This window comes from Equus caballus, chromosome 1, assembly GCF_041296265.1.
Source record: "Equus caballus isolate H_3958 breed thoroughbred chromosome 1, TB-T2T, whole genome shotgun sequence".
Classification (NCBI taxonomy): domain Eukaryota; kingdom Metazoa; phylum Chordata; class Mammalia; order Perissodactyla; family Equidae; genus Equus; species Equus caballus.
This window is the reverse complement of record NC_091684.1, coordinates 124,844,729-124,871,834: the sequence shown is the minus strand read 5'-3', so window position 1 is coordinate 124,871,834 and position 27,106 is coordinate 124,844,729. Positions and strand designations below refer to the sequence as shown.

Genomic DNA, 27,106 nt, shown 5'->3' with positions numbered 1-27,106 from the left:
AAAATGAGTACTGGCTGCAAATACTCTACAAACTCTTCCCACTAGCTTTGCAAATCTTGGCCTAGGCAATTAGATCTTGAGCAAATAGGATTTTATTTTGAAATTGTTTAATCGTTTATATATGTGTGTATATATACATGTATATTTTTCATGTTATATTTATATATGTATATATGTACATTTATATACGTATATGTGTATGTGTTTTGCAAAATTTGAAGACCATTCTTCATGTATTTAACAATTTACTGCACCTACAGTGTGCCAGGCACTGTTCTAGGCCCTGATAAGGGCCTATCCAGAGTCCCTGCCTTTACAAAGTTTATAGTCCTGGGTGGGGGGGGGGCACATGTTTAATCATAAAATCAACCAAATCACATAGTCCAAACACAAATTGTGTTTAATACTTATGATCTATTTATCTCAAAAGAAACATGGTCAGAGAATCAAAGTACCCATGAATATAGGTCTTACTTGGTTCTTCAAAACTGGAATGAAAACATGGCTACAGTAATGACTTTGGGTTGTATTATCTTTATTTTCATTATAACCTCTTCATTCACCTGTTGATTATTCTGTGTGCAAGCAAGAATTAAATTTCAGTGACTACTGACAAATATATGTTAAGATTTAACTGATGCTTAAGTTACCTTACTATTCAAGGAGAAGATGCTCAGTATAAAATCTCAAATCAGGCAAAATTTTAATTCAAATGATCCAATCTAATAAATATGTGCTTGCTATCCTCATTTTAATCAGTATCTCGTGTCATTTCTCAGATAGAAAATTTATAATACATATCAATTTTTCTCACATGTATAGTACTGGGACAAAAATGTGACTTAGATCTCATAGTTATAAAAATTGTCCTATGTTATTTACTTGTATTATCCATTAACTTTAGGCTGCAACTGATTATCTTTTCTTTTACTCATCTTGAATGTGAAAATCTGATTTATAAAAGTAAATAGTCAAATATGTCATGTAATTCACCTGTTCAATGATTTGATTTGTTTGAATACATATTTATTGAGTATGTACAATGTATTGGACACTGCACTTGCTGCTGTTGTCACAGCTCAGAAGGAATCAGCAATGTTTCCACCATTGCAGAAGACAGTCACAGATCAAGTAATGACAGATGAGATGAGCGCTCTAAGTGAAGTGGGATTTCCTATCAGAGCAAGTCATAAGTCAACGTCATTGGAAAAGAGAGCCTGTGAAGCCTCTCAAAATACAAAAGGCTTGAAAAAAAATTAAACCATGAGTACAAGGTAGCTAGCTGAAGATTTGAGAAACATCTTATTAGAATAAATCTCTGAGTTAGGGCTCAGCATTTGGATTAGGGTGAAATGCAGATAGAATGTCCTGAACATAGAGATCAGAGGAAAGAGTTGGGACAGATAAAGCAGTGGCCTTTGCGTGGAGTCATGTTAAAGATGTTAGATTAAAGTTAAGAGCAAAATGGGAGGAAGAGAGTTAGGTGATGAGATCAACATTTGAGAACAGCTCCTCAGCTCTCTCTCTCCACTGTAGCAAGTACAGCATCCGATTGCTGGAGAAGAGCAAGATTGAAGCTGAGAGCAAGAACAGGTGGCTATTATGATAGTTTAGGGGAATTACAATGGAAGCATCAACTGCATGGTTCCTAGGGATGTTGGAAAGTACCTTTGGTCTTGAGAGACATTTACTAAGGAGCACCAACAAAGCCTAGGGTGGAGGGAAGAGCAAAGGGTGCCAGCCACGTTTCTGACTTTGGATGTGAGTAGGTGGCAGTGACATTTATTGGGATTTTAACCCTTGAGGAGCAAAATGCAAAGGATTGTGGGGAAATTTTAGTTGTGGACCTTTTGGGTTTGAGGTGTCTGACATCTCTGTAGAGAAGCCAGTGGGCAATTAGATGTATAGATCTTGAGCATAAAAGTGAACATTAGATCCAAAACGTGTCTCTTGGGTGTAGTCTTCTGTTGAGGACTGACTATTAGACTCAGTAAGAGGCCTGGATTCTAACCGTAGCTCTCCTGCTTACGTGCTGCATGGCCTTGAGGAGCTGATATATACTCTTGAAGCCTTAGTGTTCTCATCTAAAAGCTCAGACAATATAGTGGACAAGCCATAAGACTATGTAAGCACTAAGAGATATACGTACCATATAGTAAGCACCCATAAGATTAATCCCTATGTCAAATGGAATAGACTTTGTGAAATGTCTGGAACTCTTTTGTCCAATAAAATGTAAGTTGTATTTGATAGCTATAGGGAAATAAAATAGCAGAGCTATATGCGTAGATTTAAGAGTCAGACACACTTGGATTGTAATATTGAGTCTACCTTACTTGAACGAATTTCTTATTCTTTCATTCTTTATCTGAAAAATGGAGATGGATATATCTAACTCACAGAGTATTTTAAAAACAAAAACTTTTGTTTTTAAGTAATTTTAGACTTAAGGAAGAGTTGCACAGAGAGTCCAGAGAGTTTTGGTACAACCTTTGCTTCCCCTAATGTTGATATTGGACATGACTGTGTTTATTTACAAAGGCCAGGAAATTAACATTGGTGCAGTATTAGTAACTAAAGTCCAGATGTTATTGGAATCTCTCCAGCTTTTCCAATGATTTTTGTGTGTGTTCTTGTATTAAGGTAATGCTCGTCCCATAAAATGAATTTCTTCTCCTATTTCCGAGAAAGGGTTGTGTAAGGTTGATATTACGTCCCCTTTAAGTGTTTGGTAGGATTCACCAGTGAATTCGTCTGATACTAGAGATTTCTTTGTGGAAGGTTTTTAGGTACAAATTTGATTCCTTTGAGAGATATGGGACTATCCAGGTTCTTGAGTGAGCTTTGAGTGGCAGTTTGTGTCTTTCAAGGAATTGGTCCATTTCATTTCAGTCAGATTTATAGGCATAGGATGGTTTGTAAAATTCCCTTATTATCTTCTTAATAGCTGTGTGTCTGTAGGATATTTCGCCTTTCATACATGTTATTGGTAAATCATATTTCTTTTCTTTCTCTTTATTTATTTTGGTTAATCATACTAGAACTTTTGTTCTCTCTGTGTTACATTTCTTTGTCTCTCTTTTTTTCTCTCATTCTATCAAATGACCTCTATAAAAATCCCAACTGATCTATTAAGGTTGATTTTGGAGCTCAAATATCTTCCCCAAACATTAATTTGTTGTTTAAAATAAAGCAATTGAGAAGTTGAGAGATATATAGATATGGCAATTCTCTCTTTTTTTTGCAGGGGTAGGTAGGGTGGGTAGGGTGGTAATTTACTTCTATTTAGGCATATGGGGTATTTAAAGCATCTGATACACAGTAAACATTCCGTATATGGCTATGCAATTAAAGCATAAGAAGTTAAACTAGTAACAAAAATTCTAAAATAATACAAAATCTGTAGTTATTTTTTATCACACATAAAAAATGAACATAGTAATTAAGATCCTGAAGATACAGCAATTTGCATGAATATTGTGGAGGTTTAAATAGAGGCTGAGATCAAGTTTTTCACTGACATCACCAAGTCATCCAGTTACAGGTTTCAAGTGATGTCAATAACAGACACGGTCTTTGCCAAGTAAAGACAAAGTCTACAGTTCTTCAAGCCTCCCATGCCCTCTTGGCTTTGCATGCCTTTACTCCTTCTCTTTGATATGAGTGACTGAAGATCGACTAAATAGGAAGAAATTATTGTGTTAGCTTATGTTTCAAAAGGAGGACTTTTAGGATTTAAATGCACTCAAAAGTAGCCTGATTTGGCTGGTCAGGTGAAGGGAGGATTCTGGACATCCTCAGCTCCCTGCCTCATTGCCACTCGTACAAAGCTGGGCAGAAAGCTGACAGCTCCCTGTTCTTTCCCACTCTCTCTCTGCCAGAGGACTGCAAGGGAAGAATCCTTCACTTACCCTCTCGGTGATGCGCTTGGCCCCACTTTAGCATTGCTGTGCCTGAGGCTTTGGAAGTCTGGCTCTGGACTCACACCTGGAGATCAACATGGTCCTGTCCTCACCCAGTCTAGGATGGGGGAGTCTGGGAAGACATTTGGTGGTATTTCAACAGAGGAGGGAAAGGTGACATGCATACATTCTGAGATTTGGGGAAAAGCAATGGCAGAATCTATAGGAGACGTCAGGGGACAATCTCAAATGGCCTTGTATCAGTGGAGGTCAAGAGCACCTCAATCTAAAAGTTGTCTGTTAGAAAAGAACTCTTGTTGCCTCCCATGCTGGGTAGCATTGGAGAGCAGCTTAAATTTTATTTGGAGCCAGCAGGCCTCACTAGTGCTTATTCCAACGTGCTTATTTCCCTGCTCTGGCCCATCCAGAGTGCTCAGGTCCTTTGAAGCGGTAGACGTCTTCCTGGGAATGTCCCTCTATCTCCATGGAGTAAATCTAATGAGCTCAATGTGGAATCAACCCCCCTGGGTGAGCACCCAGTCGGGAAAAAACTAAGTAATATTTAGCAGTGAGAGCTACAATTGTCTGTTGGATATGCTTGCAGGTTCCTTTAAAGTCCAAAGTTAGAACCATGCTTATTAATTTTGGAAAAAGAATGTGCCTGCAATTTTATCTTTAATTGTTAATTAAATTCTCACTTACTGAGCAGAGTCTGGTGAGGGGAGATAGGTGATGTTTAAATCAATCCTTGTAGATCTGTATGAAGAATCACTTTGAGTCTCTGTTCCCATACCTGCTCTTTTGTAAATCCATCATGATTCTGGTCTGTCTTTGTTATGGATATCCCGATTTAAAGAGTCAGACTAAAGCAGTCATAAATTTTGGTTAAGACATCTAATGAGTGACATTGTCCTAAAAATAATGCTTTGTGTCTCAGAAGCGATGGGAAACACAGCCTTTCCCTTTAGAAACATAGATGTGACTAGGCCCAGCATAAGTACTCGTGCTTGGAATTTCCCTAAACAGATGTTGCCTTGCACAGAGACAGTCTGGGGTCCCGTCTGTGAGTGAAGGTTAGAAGCAGGTTGCTCTGCTAGTCGCAGAGTGATACACACACATACACACACGCACACATATATATATTCTAGTCAAGACTACCTTGACTGCAAATTCGGTTTGCTTGCTCTTCTGGTGGTGAAGTTGGTTTCTATGTTGTCCAATCTCTCTGCCTGCCAGACAATAACTGTGAATCCAGACCTCAGACCTCAGGCACTGAGCCAGCCCCAGCCTCACTCGCTCCATGTTGAGAGACTCTAGAGCCATCCTCAGTGTTTCTGAGATGTTGTGTGCCCCCTTCACCACATTCTCTTTGTCTTTGTCCCCCTCATCCTCATAAATATTCTGTTTTCTTCTACAACACTTGAACCAATGTGTTTGGCTTCTTCACTGGTTTCAAAGATAAATCCACTAGCATCTACATTCATTGTACTGAATATTTGTGTAGGACATGTGCCCCTCCCTTCTTTCCTTTCTTCTTTTTCTTCCTTTCACAATGGAACAACTGATGCAACCTTTTGTCCCATGCAGAGCGATTCCCAGCTAAACTCTGGCATCCTAAACTCCTAACTTCTATCCCAGAGTGCCACAGAATCTCTCCTGAGCATTCCCTGAAAGGAGTCCTGGTGAATTTAATTTATTTTCTCTTCATATGAGAAAAGCAAAAGAGTCCAAGATAAAATAAAAAGCACAAGGCAAAAACTGATTTCGGGGGGTAACAGAAAGACTCCAATCTGCGTTGAGGGGAGTAGGCATCATAACAGGAGAAACTTGATACTTAGGGTGGGCTCTGGGTAATCAGATAAGGTAAGTACCATTCTCGTTAAAAAACAGGAGAGAAGGAGATTTGTAAGGACTCAGCCAAGACACGGGGTGTTAGATTCCTGTTAGATTGGACTTTTGGGAGCTGAGGTTTATTTCAGGGAGGTCTCAGACTCAGATGGCATTATGGATGAGAGGAGTAGAAAAGAGGGTGTCTTTTTAAACCTTTACTTATCACAATTGCTTCTTGATTTTTGACTTTTGGTTGCATGTGGATTTAGTCTTATCAGTTGGCAACTAGTTAAGTCGTTGAGTTTACTGCATCTAACAGCTCCAAAGGAAGTTGTGACTGTATTAAATGTGGAAATAGTTTTACTGGTGACCAAACAAAACCATTGCCATTTTTTAAAAGTTTGTTTTTTATTGCCACCAAATTATAATTTTGCTAAATTTCTAGTAAAAATGTCTCAAGCCACTCTACTAGATGTTGCTCCCTAATGCTATTGCTTAGATGGTTCTAACATTTACCAGATTGTGACCAGTTCTTTTTTCTTTCATTACATATAACATGACAACCCTTTGTAACACTAGAGATGTATCCTTGCTTTTTTATTTCCTTAGAGACAAAGTCTTCTAAATTCATTATTTCTTTCTGCATATTTTATACTGAGTTACCAAAAAATAAAAAAGGAAAAGGAAAAAGAATAGAGTGGAGAAAGCACAGAGGGTGACATAGATTGCTGGGTAGATGTCTCAGTCTGAGACTCCCCTCAAAGCTCTAATCTTGGAGAAAATGCTGGGAAGTGAGACTCCGTTGGATCAGGCCACCCATGTCAATGGGCTAGTGCCTGCAGTATAGTTAGGGCCTTCATTTAGAGTGATGAAAAAATTATTTCCAAAATAGACATAAGAAGTATCAAAATTGGCTATCCACATTGGAAGGGAATAAAGTGAGAGTCCAAAAACATTTCATTATATAAGTAAATCCATATGAATTTTAGAGCTAACTGTTAAAATAAAAACTTTTTGGAAATTGCCTTTTTGGAGATTTTGCCATATAGTTGACTTATAGTCCTTCTTTCTTTTTTTTTTTTTTTGTATTTCAAAAAATCAATTTATTTTGCTTAGCTGAATGAAAGATTCCCTGGTAGAGGTAATGTGGTACAGAGCAGCAGGGGGCTCTGTCTGAGCCCTCCCTGCTTTGGGGTCCATACTCAGAGGCAACCACTTTTAAATGTTTGAATATGTCTGCTAGTAATCCTCTCAACTCTGATATTATGTTTAACTACTGCTTTATCCACATCAGACATTTTATGTTGAGTCTCTAGTATGACACAAGAGGCCTTGGTTTCCTTTAGGCTAACACTACTTCCCCTGACCATCCTAGTTGTAGAAAGTCATGAGTACCCTTAAATCATAAACATGAATCTTCATGTTTTATCGCCAAAACACAAAGCATTCTCTACTTACATCCCAGTAAAGTGGAGAAAAACATTCATGAACCTTATTCTTCCCTCCAAGTCTCCTGTTTAAATTCACCTTTATATGAGTGTTGATGGTATGTATAACCTCTTGGGTAAAATACTTAAAATGTTGGCTGTGCTTTATCAAAACAAACTAATAAAAGCATTGAGACAATCATGACTATGTAGCTGCTGTGAAAGGTAGAGCCAGGGTGTGTGCCTGTGTTCCACTTCCTTCCCTGTGGTCTGGAGGCTTGGCCTTGAGATGCTGGGAGGAAAATGTACCTGTGGTCCAGGCAGGTGGTTTTTCTTCCCTTGCAGCCCACCATAGTTCAGAGTCTTGGCACATCTATGTGCTTATTGACTATTTGCATTTTTCTCTCCTACAGTCTGTCCTTGGTTTTTTGGGAAAATTTTCTATTGGGTTGGTTTTATTTTTCATATTTATATTTAGGTGCTCTTTATGTAATCTGATTATGATGTATTTATGGTGTCTTTGTTTATGGATCTCTTCCTCTAAGATTAGTGCTACTTGAATATGAGGGCCTTGCCTCTCTCAAAGTCTCTTATCTTTTCTACCAAGTCATTTTTATTTTCAGACTGACTCTAAAATTCTTCTGGAATTTACCTTTATAAATGATGTGAGTTAGAGATCTCACTTCATTTTCTTTCCAAATTAGTATCCATTTAAGTACATGTATTTACCGAGTAATAATTTTTCTTCTTGATTTTGAACGATATCTCTATTATATACTACATCAAGTTCCAAATTAACCCTAATGCTATCTGAGGCTATTCTCAAATGTTTTACTGATTCCCAATTCTGAGTCAGTACTATATTGTTTAATACCCATGGCTTTCTAATCGGTTTCAATATGAGGAAGTTAAGTTCCCCTCTCTGTTTTAATTTTCAACATTGTTTTAGCTCTTCTAGCCCACATACCTACCCACATGTACTTTAGAGTTAGTTTGTCAATTTCTACTAAAGATTCTGTAAGGATTCTAGTTGGAATTGCATTGATTTTGCAGTTCAGTTTGGGGAGAAATGACATCTTCACCCCATATTGCTTCTTCCTGTCCATGAATGTAATCTCTTACTCCATTTGCTCAGTTATTTATATATGTCTCTTGGTAAAATTTTATTTTCTTCAAGAAGTTTTTGGCATCAATTTATTGACATCTTGGGAGGAAGGAGAGATAAATGCTTACGAAATCATTAATAAAATATGTTTTCGTATGCAAGAGACACAACTAAATACACGAAGGTACTTAGCTTCGGTAATTTAAAGAACCAAAGAGTAACACGCTGTGTTACCTAATATTTTCCTGTGAAAAGCGTTCTGTTAATCCATTGAAGAGAGAAAACCTTCCCAATGTGATGTTGAGGCTGTTCCCAAGTGGGTGTATTACACTTCCTAATTTCCATTCACACTGAGTCTCACAAGAACATGTTATTTGTGTCTTTTTCACATTCTATGTTTCCTGTGCCAAATCTTCCCTGAAGAGTGGTCCTACGCAATTTCTTTACTTAAGAAAGTGTATTCTATGTGTGGAATCCTTTTGCTAGACTTGGTTCCATATCTGAGATTTTATTTATTAAACGTATAAGCACTTATTATGTGCCGGACACTAAGTGCTTTCAAATAAACGTGAACTCGTTTCATCTTTAAAACAACCCTGGGGGCCAAGCACTTTTATTGCCTCTATTTTGCAGTTGAGGCACCTGGGCTCAAGGAGGTTGGTGACTGGCTGGAGCAGATGTAGGTCCAGCAGACACTAAGTGGTGAAGTCAGGCCCTGCACCCAGGGGACTACTCCTCCTCTGGGCCCTTAGCAACTACATGTGTTCCCTCTATCCCTGAAATCCACTGCATGGAGAAGGCACACAGAAATGCCCAAGAATATCTTTTTAATTTATATAAAAGAAAACTATATTCAGGCTTGGAATTTTAAAACTGGAAAGGACCAAGGCACTGATCCGATCCAGCCTCTTTGTTCTCCAGCCAAGGCTGTGGACTCCAGGAGATCAAATTTAGACTTTTGTCCAAGTCAAAGAAAGGTAATCTATTTGTTTTTCACGTATATGAAGGAGATTCAAAGAAGAAATAAGATAAATGCAAAATAAGAAAAGTGTAACCAAGACTGGTGCCGATAAATTGCAAGGACTTTGTGGAAACTTTCTTCCTTTACTTTGAAAATGCCAAAGTGAAGGATTAATTAGGGGAAATGGTCAAAGTTGTCATCATATGGGGGACTAAGGAAGGTACGCTTTGAAAGGGGTTTTCAGTGTAGAAAAGGAAATTGAACATATTTAGAAATTATAAAAAATATAAATGCTAGGAAGTGAAATATTTTTTGCTAATTTTTTATCGCATTAAATTTATTTACTGCCCGTGTTTGTATTTTGAAAAAGCATTTTTTGTACAACCGTTTTTATCATCTATTAAGCTGATTATGATTGACACAATTTATAAATTACAAGGTAATGAAGACCAAAGGTTTGGGCCCCTAAATATATGTACATAACTCTTCACATAATCTGACATTTCTGAAAATATTGCATTATTTCAGTTATTACTAGTATGTGCCATTCACTTTTATTTGAAAGATTATGAATTAATTTTCTCTATTTTTATATTATAAAATATAATATTATTCACATTCTTATGCAGCCATCAACACCATCCATCCACAGAATTCTTTTCATCTTGCAAAACTGTCCATCTTCCTCTACTTTATATGTGGGACACCTGCCACAGCGTGACTCAACAAGTGGTGAGTAGGTCTGCACCTGGGGTCCAAACTGGCAAACCCTGGGCTGCCAAAGCAGAATGTGTGAACTTAACTGCTGCGCCACCGGGCTGGCCCTTATTTTGTATTTCTTTGATACTAGCCATCATAATGGTTATGAAGTGGTATCTCACTGAGGTTTAATAAAACATACTATTTTACAACATTTATTATTTCCTACGCACCAACTACTCTTAACAATACTAAAGAAGACAATTTGATAAAGTGTTTGATCTTAACCTAGTTTCTCCCTAATAGTTTGAAGTTATCTTGTTAGGTTAGACCTTGACCTCATTGTTAATTAAATTATTATTTAAAACTCCAAGGGTAATGCCCAGTGTCCTTGGTCTATGAACCTGGACATCAGTGGGTATCAGGTTAAGCAGAGGGCTAATGAAGAGTCAGCTTCACAAAGAGAAGTCACGTAAGTGAGAGATTTGCCTTGTTTGTTTTTTAAATAGTAAAAGCCAATAACATACTGGTCTCTCGCAGGAGTCTCGAGAAGAGACTATAATATAAAAATTCAAGCCAATGGGCTTGTGAATCCATATGTTTTAAATTGACTAGGATGTTGCAAATATATGTGCTCCCTAATCCTGAACTCATGACACTCAGGAAATACTAGGTAGATTATTAAAAAAGACATCTCAAAATGTGGTGTATATAATTCTCAAAATTCCTAAATCCAAAATTTGGTAAAATTGTTTCATTATCTATTTGTTAATCTCAAGTTTTTATAGAGACAGAATTACTGACTTGGTTTGAAATGTTTGCCAATAATTCTATGGGTTATTATATCCATATTTAGTAAGTTATCAAAACAAAAGGTAGGACACTTTAAAGGGAGGACCAACCAGAGTATTTATGTCTTTTTCTATGTGCTTATTCTGGTTCATGATTTCAAAAAATAAAAGCACCAAAAATAAACAGAGAGACGCTGTGGCTGACACACTCTGTTTTCTTGAAATGGCAATCAAAAATGTCATGTTGATCACCAGGAAAACAACAGCTATTCTGAATCTTCAGCTCCTTATGAATTTCTCAGCTGTCACTCTCCCCTCAGGATGAGTCACAAGTCCTCCTTCTCTCCACATAATGATGCAGAAGGATGAGGGAGAGGGAGAGGCTACTGCTTTAGACTCCTTGGTATTTACTAAAAGTTCTATTTTTCTGTAAAAAAAAAATCTATTTTTATAATAATATGAGTATTAAATATTGTAAAGCAGTATAATCACCTAGGTGATACTAGACTTGTTTTTTCTTTTTCCTTTATGTTAGAAAGTGGGAGAAATAATTAGACTAATATATAAAATGCTTCTTTCACCAGAGAAATGAAAGTTATGTCTGAACTCCTTTGTCTTTCAGAGCTGCCAGGATCTTTGGGCACCCCAGTAAGTGCCAATCACACTGTAATAGAAGTCCAAGACAAAGATTTGGATTTGACTCTGGTCTGTGCATACCAGAAACTCATGTCTATTTCCCCATCAGTGAGACAGGAACAGCAACAGCATTTAAATGGGCATGATGAGGATGCAGTGATGGAAGCCTTCACCACCTGGGACTCAGCAAGTACTGTTTCCTCCCACATTCTCAAAGACCAACTGTCCTCAGGCAGGACTCAACCTAAGGACCTGACTTCCAGACCTCATTCCTGCCTGGCTCCCTCTCCTCTCTCCCTGGACATTCTAGACCCCTTTTTCTCTCTAAAGGCATGTGGTCTGTGATTATCATTGCCTGTTGCCCCATGTGAACAGTGTGCATAATCTGACTCATGTATCTCAGGGCCTCATTATGTGACCTGGAAGATTCTGACAGCCATGGCTCTGAACTCTGAACCCACCATGCACCCATATTCTTTCTTTTACAATCATAGTGAAAGCAGAACTTTCCTAGGGTGTGATGTTTCCCTTTCTCCTGGGCTGCTGCCTTGGGAAGGGTAGGAAGCATGTTCTGAAGCATCTTGCACAGAGCTGGACACTGGCTGCTTAATAAATATCTTTTTATTGGATTAATGTGTGCCTAGTTTTGTAAGATTTAAAGGGGAAGTGGAGGTCAAAATGTCAAAATGCTCTGTTCTTTTTTTGGCTGAAAGGCCTGTTTCTAATACTCAGGAAATCCATCTGACCATGTTCTATTGTTTCTATTAGGAACAACTTTTTAAAGACTGAGAGCTAATCTGAATAATACGTTAGAATAAATAGATACATTTTTTAGTGAACAAATATTAAGGGTAAGAAGTTATAGATTCTAGTTCCAGTTAGCTCCAGGTCTCCCACATACATCTTTGTAATCATAAATAAGTCAAGAAGATTTCCTAATATTGCGTCCATAATTGAAACAGTAAGACATGGTTTTGCAGGAACAAAGAGATGACGGAGAGGATCTTGTCAAGATGGTGGTGTAGGCGGCCTCTGAACCCACCTCCTCCGAAGAATACAATCAAGTTACAACTATTCTTGGAAAAATTACCCTGGAGAGAGAATTGAAAACTGGATAAAAAGAACGCCCACAACAAGGGACAGTTCTGACTGAGGTGGAAGAGGCAGAAACTCTTTCTGGGGTGAAAAAAGTCACCTTTGTGAGGGATGAAGCTTCATGGCCTAGTAGGAGCAAGCCTAAGGTATGCAGCCCTCCCTGGAGAAGCAGGGACCTGAGAGATGTCTCATTACCCTATAAGCATACTTCAGACTCAGCACACCTGAGACATGTCTCATAATATCTGGCTTTGCTGGCCATTAACTACAATGGAGAATACCCCCAGAAAACCTATCAGGCATAAGTGGAAAAACCCAGCCATTAAAGTGCCCATGCACAAATTCACCTGTCTCAGAAAGCAACTTAAAATCAGTAGAAAGAAAGGTGCACAGCCCTTTGGTGAAAAGAGACTCACTGATAGGCTCTGGGTGCATCTTGGTGAGAGGTGAGACCTCTCTGGAGACTGAGATGTTGGCAGTAGCCATTGTTGTGACCTAGTACAAGTATGCTGACACAGATGCTGGCAGATGCTATTGGAGTTCTTCCCCTGGCCTGTCAGCCCAGGGGTCTGCCACACCCACTAGAATAGAGATTTAATCCAGCTCAGCCAGGGCAGGAAGACTTCCCTAGGGACTGGCCCCACTTGACAGCAAACCCTCAGGCTACTTGTTGGCCTACATAGACTGGTTGCCTCCATCCTCTACAGGTAGGCAAATTTGTCCATCTCTGTGGAGCAGGTCCTGTGTAAGGAGCAGGTGAAGTGTGAGGGCATTGGTAAAGAGTGTGGGGGCCTCTGCAGTGGGTTGACTAGGTATGCTCCAGGGGGTCAGGAAGTGTGCATGGACCAGGACTGTGTTGATGGTGCATGTGGACCTGTTGGGGTGGGGCTTATCAGTGACAGAAGACCTGTGCTTCACAAACACACACAAAGGGGATTGGCTTAGCATTCCATAGCCTGAAACAATTGGGTGTTCTCATGCTTGGGATCAACTCCACTCAGCTGCAATCTTAAGAAAGATGACATCAGCCTTGCAGCCCTGATGCCTACAGCAATTGTAAGCCCCTAAGCCTAGCAACCAGCCACCCTGGGTTCCTACTCACTTAACAGAAAAACTGCACCAGGAGTGTGCTATTAGACCTTGTTTCCAACTGTACTGGGACTCCCTAAACTTGATTTCTAGACAGTTGGCCCAGGTGGGAAAGCCTAGACTCCTTGGATACCTGCAGTAAGAGTAACCCTGCCACAGCAGAAGGACACATGTAGCTGACACAGGGGTCACTCCTAGAATGTTTGGACTGGTGACAAGAGGGAAGCACACTGCTGGGGCTCCAAAGGCGTCTCTTATATAAGGCCACTTCTACAAGATCAGGAGACAAATACATAGATATAAGCAGAGAGAAAGAGGCAAAATGAGGAGACAAAGGAATATGTTCAAGGGAACAGGACAAAATCCCAGAAAAAGAACTAAATGAAACAGAAATAAGCAATATAACTGGCAAGGAGTTCAAACAAAAAAATCGTTAGGATGCTCACTGATCTTAGGAGAAGACTGGATGAACACAGTGAGCTCATCAACAAAGAACTGGAAAATATAAAAAAGACCCAATCATAAAGGAAGAATACAATACTGAAAATGAAAAATTCACTAGAGGGACTCAATAGCAGAGTAGATGAGACAGATGAACAGATCAGCGAGCTGGATGAAAAACTAGAGGAAATCACCCAAGCTGAACAGACAAATAAAAAATAATTAAAAAGATCTAGAACAGTCTAAGGGCATTCTGGGAAAATATCAAATGCACTAACATTGATATTATAGGTGTCCCAGAAGAAGAGAGAGACAAAGGGGCAGAGAATCTATTTGAAGAAATAATAGCTGAAAACTTTCCTAACCTAAGGAAGGAAACAGACATCCAAGTACAGGAAGCACAGAGAACACCAAACAAGATAAACCCCAGAGGCCCACACCAACACAATTTATAATTAAAATGTCTAAAATTAAAGAAAAGAGAGAATTCTAAAAGGTTCAAAAGAAAGGCAACAAGTAACAGACAGAGGAAAGCCCAGAAGGCTATCAGTGGACTTCTCAACTGAAACCCTACAGGCTAGAAGAGAGTGGCACGATATATTTAAAGTGCTGAAAGAAAAAACCTATAGCCAATAATACTCTATCAAGCAAGGTTATCATTCAGAATGGAAGGAGAGCCAGAGGGTTTCCCAGACAAGCAAAAATTAGGGGAGTTTATCACCAGGAACCAGTTATACAAGAAATGCTGAAGGAACTTATTTGAGTGAAACAGAGAAGACCACAAATAGGAATAAGAAAATTATTAAGAAAAACCCACAAACAGGCAGTAAAATCACCAGTAAAGGCAAAAATACAGTAAAGGTAGCAGATCAATCACCTATGAATGGAATATGAAGATTAAAAGACAAAAGTGCTAAAATTACCTATTTCAATGATGAGAGGGTGATGGATAGACAAACATAAGATGAGAGATTAAATATGATTTCAAAAACATAAAATGTGGGAAGAGGGGAGTAAAAGAGTAGACTTTTAGAAAAAGGTCAAACTAAAGAGGGTATCAACTCAATTTAGATTGTTGTATATGTAGAATATTATACATGAACTTCATGGTAATCACAAACCAGAAACCTATAATAAATACACAAATAAGTAAGAGAAAGGAAACCAAACATATTACTAAAGAAAGCCATCAAACCACAAGGGAAGTGAGCAAGAGAAGAAGGAAAGAACAGAGAACTACTAAAATACCCAGAAAAAAGTAACAAAATATCAATAAGTACATTATTATCAATAGCTACTTTAAATGTCAATGGGCTAATGCTCCAATCAAAAGGTATAGGGTGGCCAGTTGGATAAAAAACAAGACCAATATATCAATAAGTACATTATACATAGCTTCCCTGGTGCATTCTATCAAACATTCAAAGAAGACTTAATACCTATTCTTCTCAAACTCTTCCAAAAAATTGAAGAGGAAGGGGAGGCTTCATAACTCATTCTATGAAGCCAACATTATCCTGATACCAAAACCAGAGAAGGACAACATAAAAAAAAAGAATATTTCAGGCCAACATCACCAATGAACATCAATGCAAAAATCTTCAACAAAATACTAGCAAATTGAATAGAGTAATACATTAAAAAGATGATACATCACAATCAAGTGGGATTTAGTCTAGTGGGATTTAGTCCAGGGATGTAGGGATGGTTCAACATCCACAAAACAATCAACCTTATACACCACATTAATAAAACGAAGAATAAAAATCACATGATCATCTCATTAGATGCAGAAAATACATTTGATGAGATATAGCATCCATTTATGATAAAAACAATAATTAAAATGGGTAAAGAAGGAACATAAACATAATAAAGACCATATATGACAAACTCACAGCTAATATCATTCTCAATGAAGAAAAACTGAAAGCTATCCCTCTAATAACATGAAACAGACAAGGATGTCCACTTCCCCTAGTCTTATTTAACATGATATAGGAAGTCCTAGCCAGAGCAATCAGGCAAGAAAAAGAAATAAAAGGGATCCAAATTGCAAAGGAAGAAGTGAACCTGTCACTATTCGCAGATGACATGATTTTATATGTAGAAACCCTGGAGAATCCACTAAAACCTTTTAGAAATAATAAATGAATGCAATCAAGTTGCAGAATACAAAATGAACATACAAAAACCAGTTGCATTTCGGGGCTGGCCCCGTGGCCGAGTGGTTGAGTTCGCGCGCTCCGCTGCAGGCGGCCCAGTGTTTCGTCAGTTTGAATCCTGGGCGCGGACGTGGCACTGCTCATCAGACCATGCTGAGGCAGCGTCCCACATGCCACAACTAGAAGAACCCACAACGAAGAATACACAAGTATGTACCGGGGGGCTTTGGGGAGAAAAAGGAAAAAATAAAATCTTAAAAAAAAAACCACACACAAAAAAACCCAGTTGCATTTCTATACACTAACAATGAAGAAGCAGAAAAGAAATTAAGAATACAGTCCCATTTAAATTGCAACAAAAAGAATAAAATACCTAGGAATTAACCAAAGAGTTGAAAGATCTGTACACTGAAAACTATAAAACATTGTTGAAAGAAATTAAAGAAGACACAAAGAAGTGGAAAGATATTCCAGGCTCTTGGACTGGGATAATTAACAGAGTTAAAATGTCCATACTTCCTAAAGCAACCTACAGATTCAATGCAATCCCTATCAAAGTTATAATGACATTTTTCACAGAAATAGAGCAAAGAATCCTAAAATTTATATGGAGCAATAAAATACCCCAAATAGTCAAAGGAACCCTGAGAAAAAAGAACCAAGCTGGAGGTATCACATTCCCTGATTTCAAAATATGCTAAAATGCTGTAGTAACCAAAACAGCTTGACATTAGCACAAAAATCAGACACACAGATCTGTGGAACAGAATCAAGAGTGCAGAAACAAACTCACACGTATATGGACAACTAATTTTCAACAAGGGAGTCAAGAGTATACAATGGAGAAAGGAAAGTCTTTCCAATAAATAGTGTTGGGAAAACTGGAGAGCCACATGCAAAAGTAGACCATTATCTTAGGCTATAAAAAAAAAATTAACTCAAAATGGATTAAAGACCTGGAACCATTAAATTTCTAGAAGAAAACATAGGCAATACACTCTTTGACATCAGTCTTAGCAGCATATTTTCAAGTACCCTGTCTGACCAGGAAAGGGAACAAACAGAAAAAATAAACAATGAGACCACAGCAAAATAAAAAGCTTTGGCACAGCAAAGGAAACCATCAACAAAACAAAAAGATGACCTAACAATTGGGAGAATTTATATGCAAACCATATATCTGGTAAGAGGTTAATATCCAAAATATACAAAGCACTCATACATCTCAACAACAACAAAAATAACCACCCAATTAAAAAATGGGCAAAAGATCCAAACAGACATTTCTCCAAAGAAGATATACAGATGGCCAACAGGCACATGAAAAGACGTTCAACATCTTTAACTATCAGGGAAATGCAAATCAAAACTACAATGAGATATCACCTCACTCCTGTCAGAATGGCTATAATTAACAAGACAGGAAACAATAAATGTTGGACAGGATGTGGAGAGAAGGGAACACTCTTACAGTGCTAGTGGGAGTGCAAACTGGTGCAGCCACTATGAAAAATGGTATGGAGTTTCCTCAAAACATTGAGAAGAGAACTACAATATGATCCAGCTGTTCCACTGCTGGCTATTTATACAAAGAAGTTGAAAACAAAAATGTGTAAAGAAACATGCACCCCTATGTTCATCACAGCATTGTTCACAATAATCGAGACTTGGAAGCAACCTATGTGCCCATCAATGGATAAAGAAGATGTGGTATAAATACACAATGGACTACTACTCAGCCATAAGAAATGATGAAATCTGGCCAATCGTGACAACATGGATGGACCTTGAGGGTATCATGCTAAGTGGAACAAGTCAGAGGGAGGAAGTCAAATACCATATGATCTCACTCATAAGTGCAATATGAAAACAATGACAAACAAACACATGATAACAGAGATTGGATTAGTGGTTACCAGAGGGGAAGAGGAGAGGGAGGAGAGCAAAAGAGATGATTAGGCACATGTTTGTAGGGATGGATTGTAATTACTCTATGGGTGATGAACTTGATGTAATCTATGCAGAACTCAAAATATATTACGATGTACACCTGAAATTTATATAACGTTATAAATGAATGTTACTGCAATAAATAAATAAATAAATAAATGAAAGAAAAAAGAGATTACCAAGTGCTGCACTTTGCAGTGTGAAGTGTTATAGACAAACGTTAAGGGATTAAGTGATAAATCACTGGCTTGCCTCCGATGGGAAAATGTGCTGTGAAGAAGTAAGTTTGCTGTGGCATTGATCCTCATTCTCTGAAGAAAGATACATCTTAACCCTGCAGGAAGCCAAGGCTTTGCCCAAGGTCGAGGGGAGGGACAAGTCACAAAGAAGGGACTGTCTTGTTAAGATCTTCTGTTTTCAATGAATCATCAGGGGGAGCTAAAGTCATGTTGCTGAATGAACATGATATTGTTTTATGAATGGCATATCTACAGCACCTGTGGTTTGCCTCACAGTACAATCTTAAAATAGGCATTTATTAGCTTTTTCCCCTTTCATTTGTACATAAAGCACTGGGTTCTAAATTAGAAAAAGCTAATATTCTCTTAATGGGATTGCTTAGGGGAGCACACAGTATGAAATTAAATGTTTTAAAGGAGTCTTTGGGCGAATTGGCCCGAGGAACTCTCACTTCAGTTTAATTGAGAAAGTTTTCAGGTGCAAATAAACTAACATGAGGCTGAAAAAAACTAACAAGGAGAAGAAAATGCAACATGATGTTGAATGAAAGCAGCTTTATTCACCAGGATATTTCTTGGGCTGCCAAGAGTGCTTAGACAAATGTTTGTAACCAAATAATATATTTTGACCCATATTCAAATAAACACATTTGATCAATTTGTGATCGAATTTTTTCCATCTTTTTGTTCTCAACCCTTTGTATTCATGTTTAAGTATATTTGGGAGTCTTAAGGAAACAGCAAGGCAGAAAAGGCTGGAGAGACATTTCCAGTCTTGTTTTTGCTATGCATCCAAGTGGATCACCAGAGCCCAATTCCTGCCTTCAGCATTGGCAGTGCTCGGCATGCCAAGAGGGCTCCAGAGGCTGGTAGTGCCAGGAGGTGTCTCTGTTCCACTTTAATCCTTAGGGTTGGAAGGCACTTCCCTCTTCCACAGATTTTTCCCCCAATGGAATTACATTTTTTTGCAACTGACTATTGATCTAAAGGTTAAAAGGAAAAGAAAACCAAAGTTGTTGAAATTGGCAAAGGTTTAAATATAGGTCCTGCAGGAAGACAAGTGCAGGCCATAATATGTCTTGAACATAGAAAATTAATCCTGCCAACTCCAGCTGGGAGCTCAACTGGCTCCTGTGGACAGAGAGTGTCCATTTGCAGAAATCAGGTTCAGATCACTTGCATCTATTATGCAAATTCATACTGTGGCCTTGGCCTTGATTTAAAAATAAGAGAGAGGTTGCTAATTAAAGGAAAAGTCTTAATGAGAAGGCAAAGCCAACTGAATTTTTGTATGTGCAAAAAGGCAAATGAAATCTTCATTTCTGTCTGTGTCTTCAGGAGCATAACTATTTAACACTCAAGAAATATTTAAAAATAACATTAAAAATTTTGTATACATTTGGGACATATTACACAATAATGAGCTTCAAATTGTGTGTGTCCATCATATTCTCAGCACAGAGCTGCCATTCCTTTTGTTACTGAGCAAGGGCTCGATGCCTGATGCACATAGAAGCCAACACTATAGCCCTAGCTTTTGAGAGAAGAAAGAGCTTTATTACGTGGTTGACAAGCAATGAGACAGGAGGCAAGTGTCAAATCTGTCTCCTCTACCTGGAGCGGGGATAGCGTTTCAAGAACTTGGGAGTGGGAATGATTATGAAAAATACTAGCTTGACAGAACCTGTAGGGTGGGAGTGTAACAGTTTTGCAAGTCTGGTGTGATACAAATGAAGGGATCCCTTGCTTCTTACTAGGTACCCTGTTCTGCTTTCTCTTCACATTGAGTACTGGGGTTAAGGAACTTCCGGTTCCTAGGAGTCTCAAGGTCATTTGAAGACAAGGTTTCCATCCTCTGAGCATAGTCCAGTTACATGACTTGCAGTTTTTGCTTCTGCAGTTTTTTCCCACCATCCCTGCAAAAAACCTTTGACATTTCATTATTGATACAATAGGGCCAGTAGGAACCGGTCCATCATAGTTACACCTTTGACGTCTCCTTTCTCCACTAGTGACACAATCACTGCTCCACCAACACCCCAGCCTCAACACTCATTCATCTTTGACTTCACATTTACCAATCTCTCCAAACATTAACCTCCTTTCAAGTTATGGGGAAAATGTTAAAAAGTTCTGCAAATACTGTTTAGCTCCTTCAAGGTATAGCATAAACTCGAAGGGCTTACAATCAAGGCTCTTAAGCTGTCAAGTAAATCATTTAAATGGATTTGACCCTGAAAACACAAGAGTGGGGTCAAAATGAAGATTGAGTATTCATTTAATGCAGGTCCTGGTTTACAGGTGTAAAACTTTAGAAAGGGAAACCTCATTTAAAATGGAGTTGGGAGGCCAGAAGGGGGAGCTACCATGAAGTACCACTAGAGGTCAATTTCAGGAAAGATAGTCAACCACAGAACCCGACAGAAAGATGCCACAGGAAAGAATCATCAATTACAGGAAGAAATGTACATTGCATCCCAAACAGAAATAAACTACCCCAGCAACTCAGCCAATGAGAAACTGTCACCACCCTGAACTCTTGCTTTTCTCCAGTGGACTTTTGTCAAAACAACCCCTTCCAATTTCCTCCTTTTTCTTTATAAAATAACGTTCTTTTCCCTTGTTTGTTGGATTTGCCTATGGTCTCCCATAGCATGCATATCCCAAATAGCAATTCTTTGGCTATTCCTGAGTAAATTTGTTTTGCTGGCAAAGTAACTGGCTGTTTTATTTTTAATGTTGACATATATGATTCAGAAGTGGTATCTGAAGGAGACGGCTCCTCAGAGATAGCAACCTCTGTAATCTAGTGAGATACCAGCACCAAGCCCCTCATACTCTTGCTTTGATGAGTTGCCGCTTACTTTTGGCTTGATGAGTCTTCTTTAAGATTCTGAACTCTGCTCCTTTTGTGTTCTGAGCTCTCCAATTTTATTCAGGATCAGGAGAGGTTTTCTCCTCTCGAGGGAGGGACTTTGTTCTCCTGGGGTTCAAGGCTCTGTCCTTGGGTTCAAGGTGTCATCCTTGGTGAGTACTTAGTTGGTTTCTGAAGACAGCACAGTTCCTTTTTGGACTTGGGCTTGCTGAAATCAGTTTTCTTTAATTTTCAGATTCCTTTGGTATCAAGGCTAGGAATCCAGCAACTTTTTTGTTTGTTTGTTTTTAGACTCCTCTGGGGATCAAGGCTAGGACTCCAGGAACTGCCTTGGGTTTTCAGAAGAAGTTTCAGAAATGAGATCCCAGTCATATAAACATTCTGTGGGAAATTCTTCTTCAAGGATCCAGGCCAGGTTTATGTTTGACAACTTTAGGCCCTCAACATGCACATTTTCAACTAAAGTGGGCTAAACTGACGAAGAGTAGTCCAGAATTACAATGTCCATTATGGAGAACTTTTGGTCCCCCAAAACTCATTTTTCTTAAAACCAGATTGGAAGACTGTGGCTCTAAAATTAAGCCAAATGAATGGTATGTTTATTTTAATTGATACCAGATGGCCTCCAAACATGCACCAAACTCTAAAATTGTCTCACTACCAGATACTGTATCTAATCAACCAAAACAACTAAAAAACTAATGGAAGGGGCCAGCCTGGTGCCATAGTGATTAAGTTCACATATTCCATTTTGGTGGCCCGGGATTCACCAATTTGGATCATGGTCATGGACCTACATGCCTCTTGTCAAGCCATGCTGTGGCGGGTGTCCCACATTTAAGTAGAGGAAGATGGTCACGGATGTTAACTCAGGGCTAATCTTCCACAGCAAAAAGAAGTGGATTGGCTGCAAATGTTAGCTCAGGGCTAATCTTCCTCAAAAAAAAAGAGAAAAAAACCTAAAGGAAGACAAAACAGCTTTTGAGGCCTCTCTTTCTCCTCCCTCCTTTTCTTTGTTTTATACTCAGGCCACACTCTGGTGCTGTCTTCTTCCTTCCCTTCTGCACCACCTATAGTGCTGAAATTTTGGCTATCTGAGCAAGTAAACTTAACTTAGTCCATCTACCAGAAACACAATTTGGACCCAACTGTACTTTTGAGTTTTATATTACTGTACCTAAGACATAACTAATGCTTTAAAATGAAAGTTATGAAATCTATGTTTGTGTCTGTTTATATGTTATGTATGTCCAAATATGTATGTAATATTTTTCTACTCTGGATGGTATTGCTAAGATTGATTTGTAAAAGAGCTTTCTTTAATTAGCTTGAACTTAAAAACTTATAAATTAAGTATTCCTAAACCTCAGAAATATAAAGGAAACTAACCCAAATGTTTTCAAGTTATGTGATCTAGGATTAATCTTTAGTAAATAAGAGCTAGCTTAAAGCTGTTGATTTAATTGGAACAAGCCTGTCTTTAGAGTTACCAATGCTGAATATAATGCAGAAATACTACTTTCATTCTACCTGGGTTTATTAAGCTCATGTTATCTCTGATACAAAATTTCTCAGTAAGAAAGTAACTTAAGGTGATAGTTGGCTATTTAATGTCAAATCCAAGCATGACTTTTGAAAGTTAGTAATTTAAATAAATGTAAATAAGATCAAAGTTTATACTGTTAAACTAAATAATAGATGGTCATCGAATATCTAAATCATTTCCAAATGAGGTGAACATTAATTACTGAACATAGGTTTATCTACTTTTGGCTTCCTATTGCAGAGAAACTAAAGGTATTTGAATCTATGAGTGTTTTATGCCATATTGAGAAATTTTCTATGGAAAAAGGTGTGTTTCTAGAAATTTATAAAAGGTATTTACAGGTTCACTCAGCCACAAAATGATAATTTAGTTCACCATTGCTTACCTCTTAGTTTTTCATTAAGAATTAAGGATTTAGGGGGCCAGCCCAGTGGCATAGTGGTTAAGCTCATGTATTCTGCTTTGGTGGCCCAGGTTCGTGGGTTCTGATCCCGGCATGAACCTACACCCTGCTCATCAAGCCGTGCTCTGGCAGCATCCCACATACAAAATAGAGGAGTATTGGCATAGCTGTTAGCTCGGGGACAATCTTCCTCATCAAAAAAGAAAAAGAATCAATGATTCTAAGAGTTAATAAATCTAATCAATATATATAATAAGGGAGACATCTCCATATGAAAGCAAAGTAGGATGTGTGTTTTGACAAAAGAAGATATGAGGAATGCAAATGCATTTTGTTGAGGGAAAAGAAAATGTTGTCCTAAAGGGAGGTTGGTTATTTCAGAATGGGAAAGAGGAAAACAGGATAAAATCTAGCTTCAAAAAGGAAGTGTAAAATGTTTTTGGAAAGGAATCTTGGGAAAGGAATTTAAATGTGTGGTCAAGCTAGCTATGATTAAAATGAATTTACTAAAACAAGTTTTAATATCAAGATAAGCTGATGCAAAATTAAAATCTGGCTTTTCTTTCTGTTGAAGGGACAAAGTTTTCCTGAACTATTGGTCTGCTTTTGATAACAGATTGTGAAAACTTCTTTACCTTTAAGTAATACACTTAGAAAACAAAGATTTTGAGTTTTATCAGAATGATTTCCTGTGTTATTTCTATTAGTCTTTAATTACTGAAGAGAACTGAGTCTCCTTAACATAAAAGAAAGCAGTTAAGTTCTACTTACAACCATGTAATCTTTTGTATTTGCCTTGGAAATCTTTCATTTTTACTTTTGTCAATAATTAAGTATTATTCATAATGATCTGTGATCCTATTTGGTCAAATATCCAAACCTTTTGATGTTTTTGACCAGCTTCCCCGAATATTCAAATTCTAAATGCAGTCTTTTTGACCTGGGTGTAACTTTGGGACTTTTCCAGAGGGCACCTGGGACATCTCAAAAGATTTTTTCTCTCTCCATATAAAAAGAGAGATGTTACACTAATTAGGCTTATTTGGTATCTCAAATTACATGAGAAGCATGGTTGAATAAGCAATAAGAAAACTTTGTAGGCTATATTGTATGGGTGAATTTTACTAAAAAGTCTTTTAGAAATTGTATAAAATTCCTAAACATCTGATTGTCCTAATACAATGGTTTTATCTGTAATTCTAGTTACTATCTAAAATGTCACAAAAATATCCAGATTTCTTTGTCAATTGCATTTACCCATTGCCCTTTTAGAAATTTTTTGCCTGTTTTTAAAAAGCCTTTAAGGTTGTTTGTCTTACTCTGATGCTTTTACAAATATATTTTATTTTCAAAGAGTTTAATGGAAAAAACTTTGACAAGTACTCTGGAATATAGGCTTTAATAACTTTAAGATTATAACATTGGGACTGGCCCAGTAGTGTAGTGGTTAAGTTCATGCACTCTGCTTTGGCAGCCCAGGGTTCATGGGTTCAGATCCTGGGTGCAGACCTAGCACTGCTTGTCAAGATATGCTGTGGAGGTGTCCTACATAAAATGGAGGAAGACTGGCACAGATGTTGGCTTGGAGGAAGTCTTCCTTGGGCAAAGGGAGGAGGATTGGCAAACGATGTTAGCTCAGGGCCAATCTTCCACACAAAAGAAAAACAAAGATCATAATGTTGAACCAGGTGGGAATTTCTGGAACTCGAGTGGAGAACTGATTGTTTTGATATTTTGTTTTCTAGATGTAAAGGGCCCCTTTACTCCTCTCCTTTAAGTTATCTATTACATACAGCAATTTGGTAAAGTGTATCTTTGCAGCAAAGGTTGAAAACTTATCTTTATCTCTATATCGGATCCCTCCGGAGTTCAGAAACTCTTAAGTATTCTTTACATGACAATACATATATTTGCATGGGTTCAGTGAAGGTCTGTTCTCCTTGTAACAGGACACAATTGGAAATATTGACTACATTACCAAGGTTTTGACTAGAATGTTCTATTCACGAAAGATGTACATAGACTCGATGATCAGAGAGCTTTGAAGAACTTGAAAAAATCAGCCTATATAAATAATCAGACCAAGTTTAATACTAACTTGTTTGTATTACTATGATTATCTTTAACAAAAATGGGGATAATTATGGAGAGAGAAATTATGTTTGCCCCTCTGTAGATATTAAATTCTAGTTCTATTGTCTTTAAGATTTTGTTATATATCTTTAAGCTGGACTGGATCCTGAATACTTCTAGTTTCCTTAAGTGTCTGACTATGATTCTCCAAATTAATCTTTGCATTTTTCTGCCCTTGAAATCTCCTTGGAAGGTACTATAGTAGTCCCTTCTCACTACCAAGATGACAACCAAACCTCAGGGACTCAAGCCTAGGGTACGTCTCTCACAGCTAAAGAAGTCTCCACTTGACATCTAGTCCTATACGAATGCTGGGGATCTCTAAATCAAATTGATAAAGAAGAGAAGCAGCTGACATCTGAGGCAGACAGCTTTCCCAAGATGTCCAGACTAGGCTTGTATATTTTTCTTTCACTGCTCTCTCTCACTTGTTTCCTCTCTAGTAATTAGAGTACAAAGTAGTAATTAGAGTACAAAGAACTTCTGTGTATCCACCACAGACCTGCCATTTTTCCCCATTTCTTTCAATATTCTCCCTTTCACCCTCCATGCGTGTGTGAGTGAGACGAAATAATTTTATTTTATATACTTCAGAATGCTCTTGTCTAAATCTTGGAACTCCCACTTTACCTTATTCAATAATCTAATTAGCAGTTAATCCTCATTATCAACTTGATCACCCTTAAAGACACTTTATGTCAGAATGAAGGTATTAATGTGTCTACAAGGCTACTATAAAAATGACCAAGAAATGAAGGATGGAAGGCATCTTGCAAGGATAGATAACTGAGAATATGTCTTCACTGGTATCCACATTTGGCTGAAGGATTGAGTAGAGAGTAAAAGGTCAGAAAAACTTGTTCATTAATTTTTCTTTTAAATCTTCTTTGTGCCTGAAATTAAAGCTGTGTCTATGTTGATTAATTGAAGAACCAATAGCTAAGTAATTCTATTTACTTTTACTCACTGTAGTCTGTTTATTGAGGTCAATTAAATTTCAAGATTGATTCATATGGAGTGGCCAGTGTTGATCATGGTGTCTGTGTGGTTATGAACAAAGAGGAATGTAACTTAACCAGGGGGAGTAATAGTAATGGTAGGATTGGCATCATCCAAGTGTTTCCTGACACTTTGGTAAGAGAGAACAAATTGATTATCATATTGCATTCATCCTGGGTTTTTTCCTATAACCAAGAAAATATTGAAATTTTGAAATGCAACTTTTTCTGAGATGTGTCCTCTCCAGTAGTTTGGCACTTGGGTCTTGCAGAGGTTGGCTCCATGCTTTGTTTACTTTCATCCACATGTAGCTCCAACAGAACCGTTTAAGATGAATTGTTGAAACTTAAGAACAATGTGCAAATATCTGCACCAGTTGTCTATTTCAAAGTCAAGAATGGTGAATTTAAGCTATACGAATGAAGTCTCTTCATTCTAAAGGTATACAGCAAGCTACTGTATAAAAGCACAAATGTATCATTTACCTTTTAACTTAAATAAATCAGATTGTAGGATGAATTTTTGATTAAAACAGGCTTTGTCAAAAATATGTGCAGATAATTGGTAAACAATAAAAACTAACTTCAATGAATTAAATGTTTAAATTTAATCAATGGAAAGAGATTTTTAAGTGAAAACTATCAAATGATTAGTTTAACAGACTTGCTTTGAATTATATTGCAGTCTAAATAATCTCTGCACTCCTGGTAGATCTTCTTGCTCTTTCCCACTGCCCTTGTTCCTTCTGTTCCCTCTCCACCACTCTGCCTACCCTGTCTTAGACCTTCCCTTCCTTCTGTACTTCCTCAAATACTAATTA

The 27,106-nt window shown here is 37.8% G+C and overlaps 1 long non-coding RNA gene across 2 annotated transcripts in view; it reads left to right on the top strand.

Moving 5' to 3' along the window:
* LOC138917062 (uncharacterized) overlaps nucleotides 1-11,980 on the top strand; it is a 51,068-nt gene extending 39,088 nt beyond the window's left edge. For both annotated transcript variants that reach the window (XR_011424509.1, XR_011424513.1), the window contains 2 exons: nucleotides 9,855-9,957; nucleotides 11,338-11,980. This is a non-coding gene — a long non-coding RNA (uncharacterized lncRNA). The remainder of the gene's footprint in view (nucleotides 1-9,854; nucleotides 9,958-11,337) is intronic.
* The last annotated feature ends 15,126 nt before the right edge of the window (nucleotides 11,981-27,106 follow it).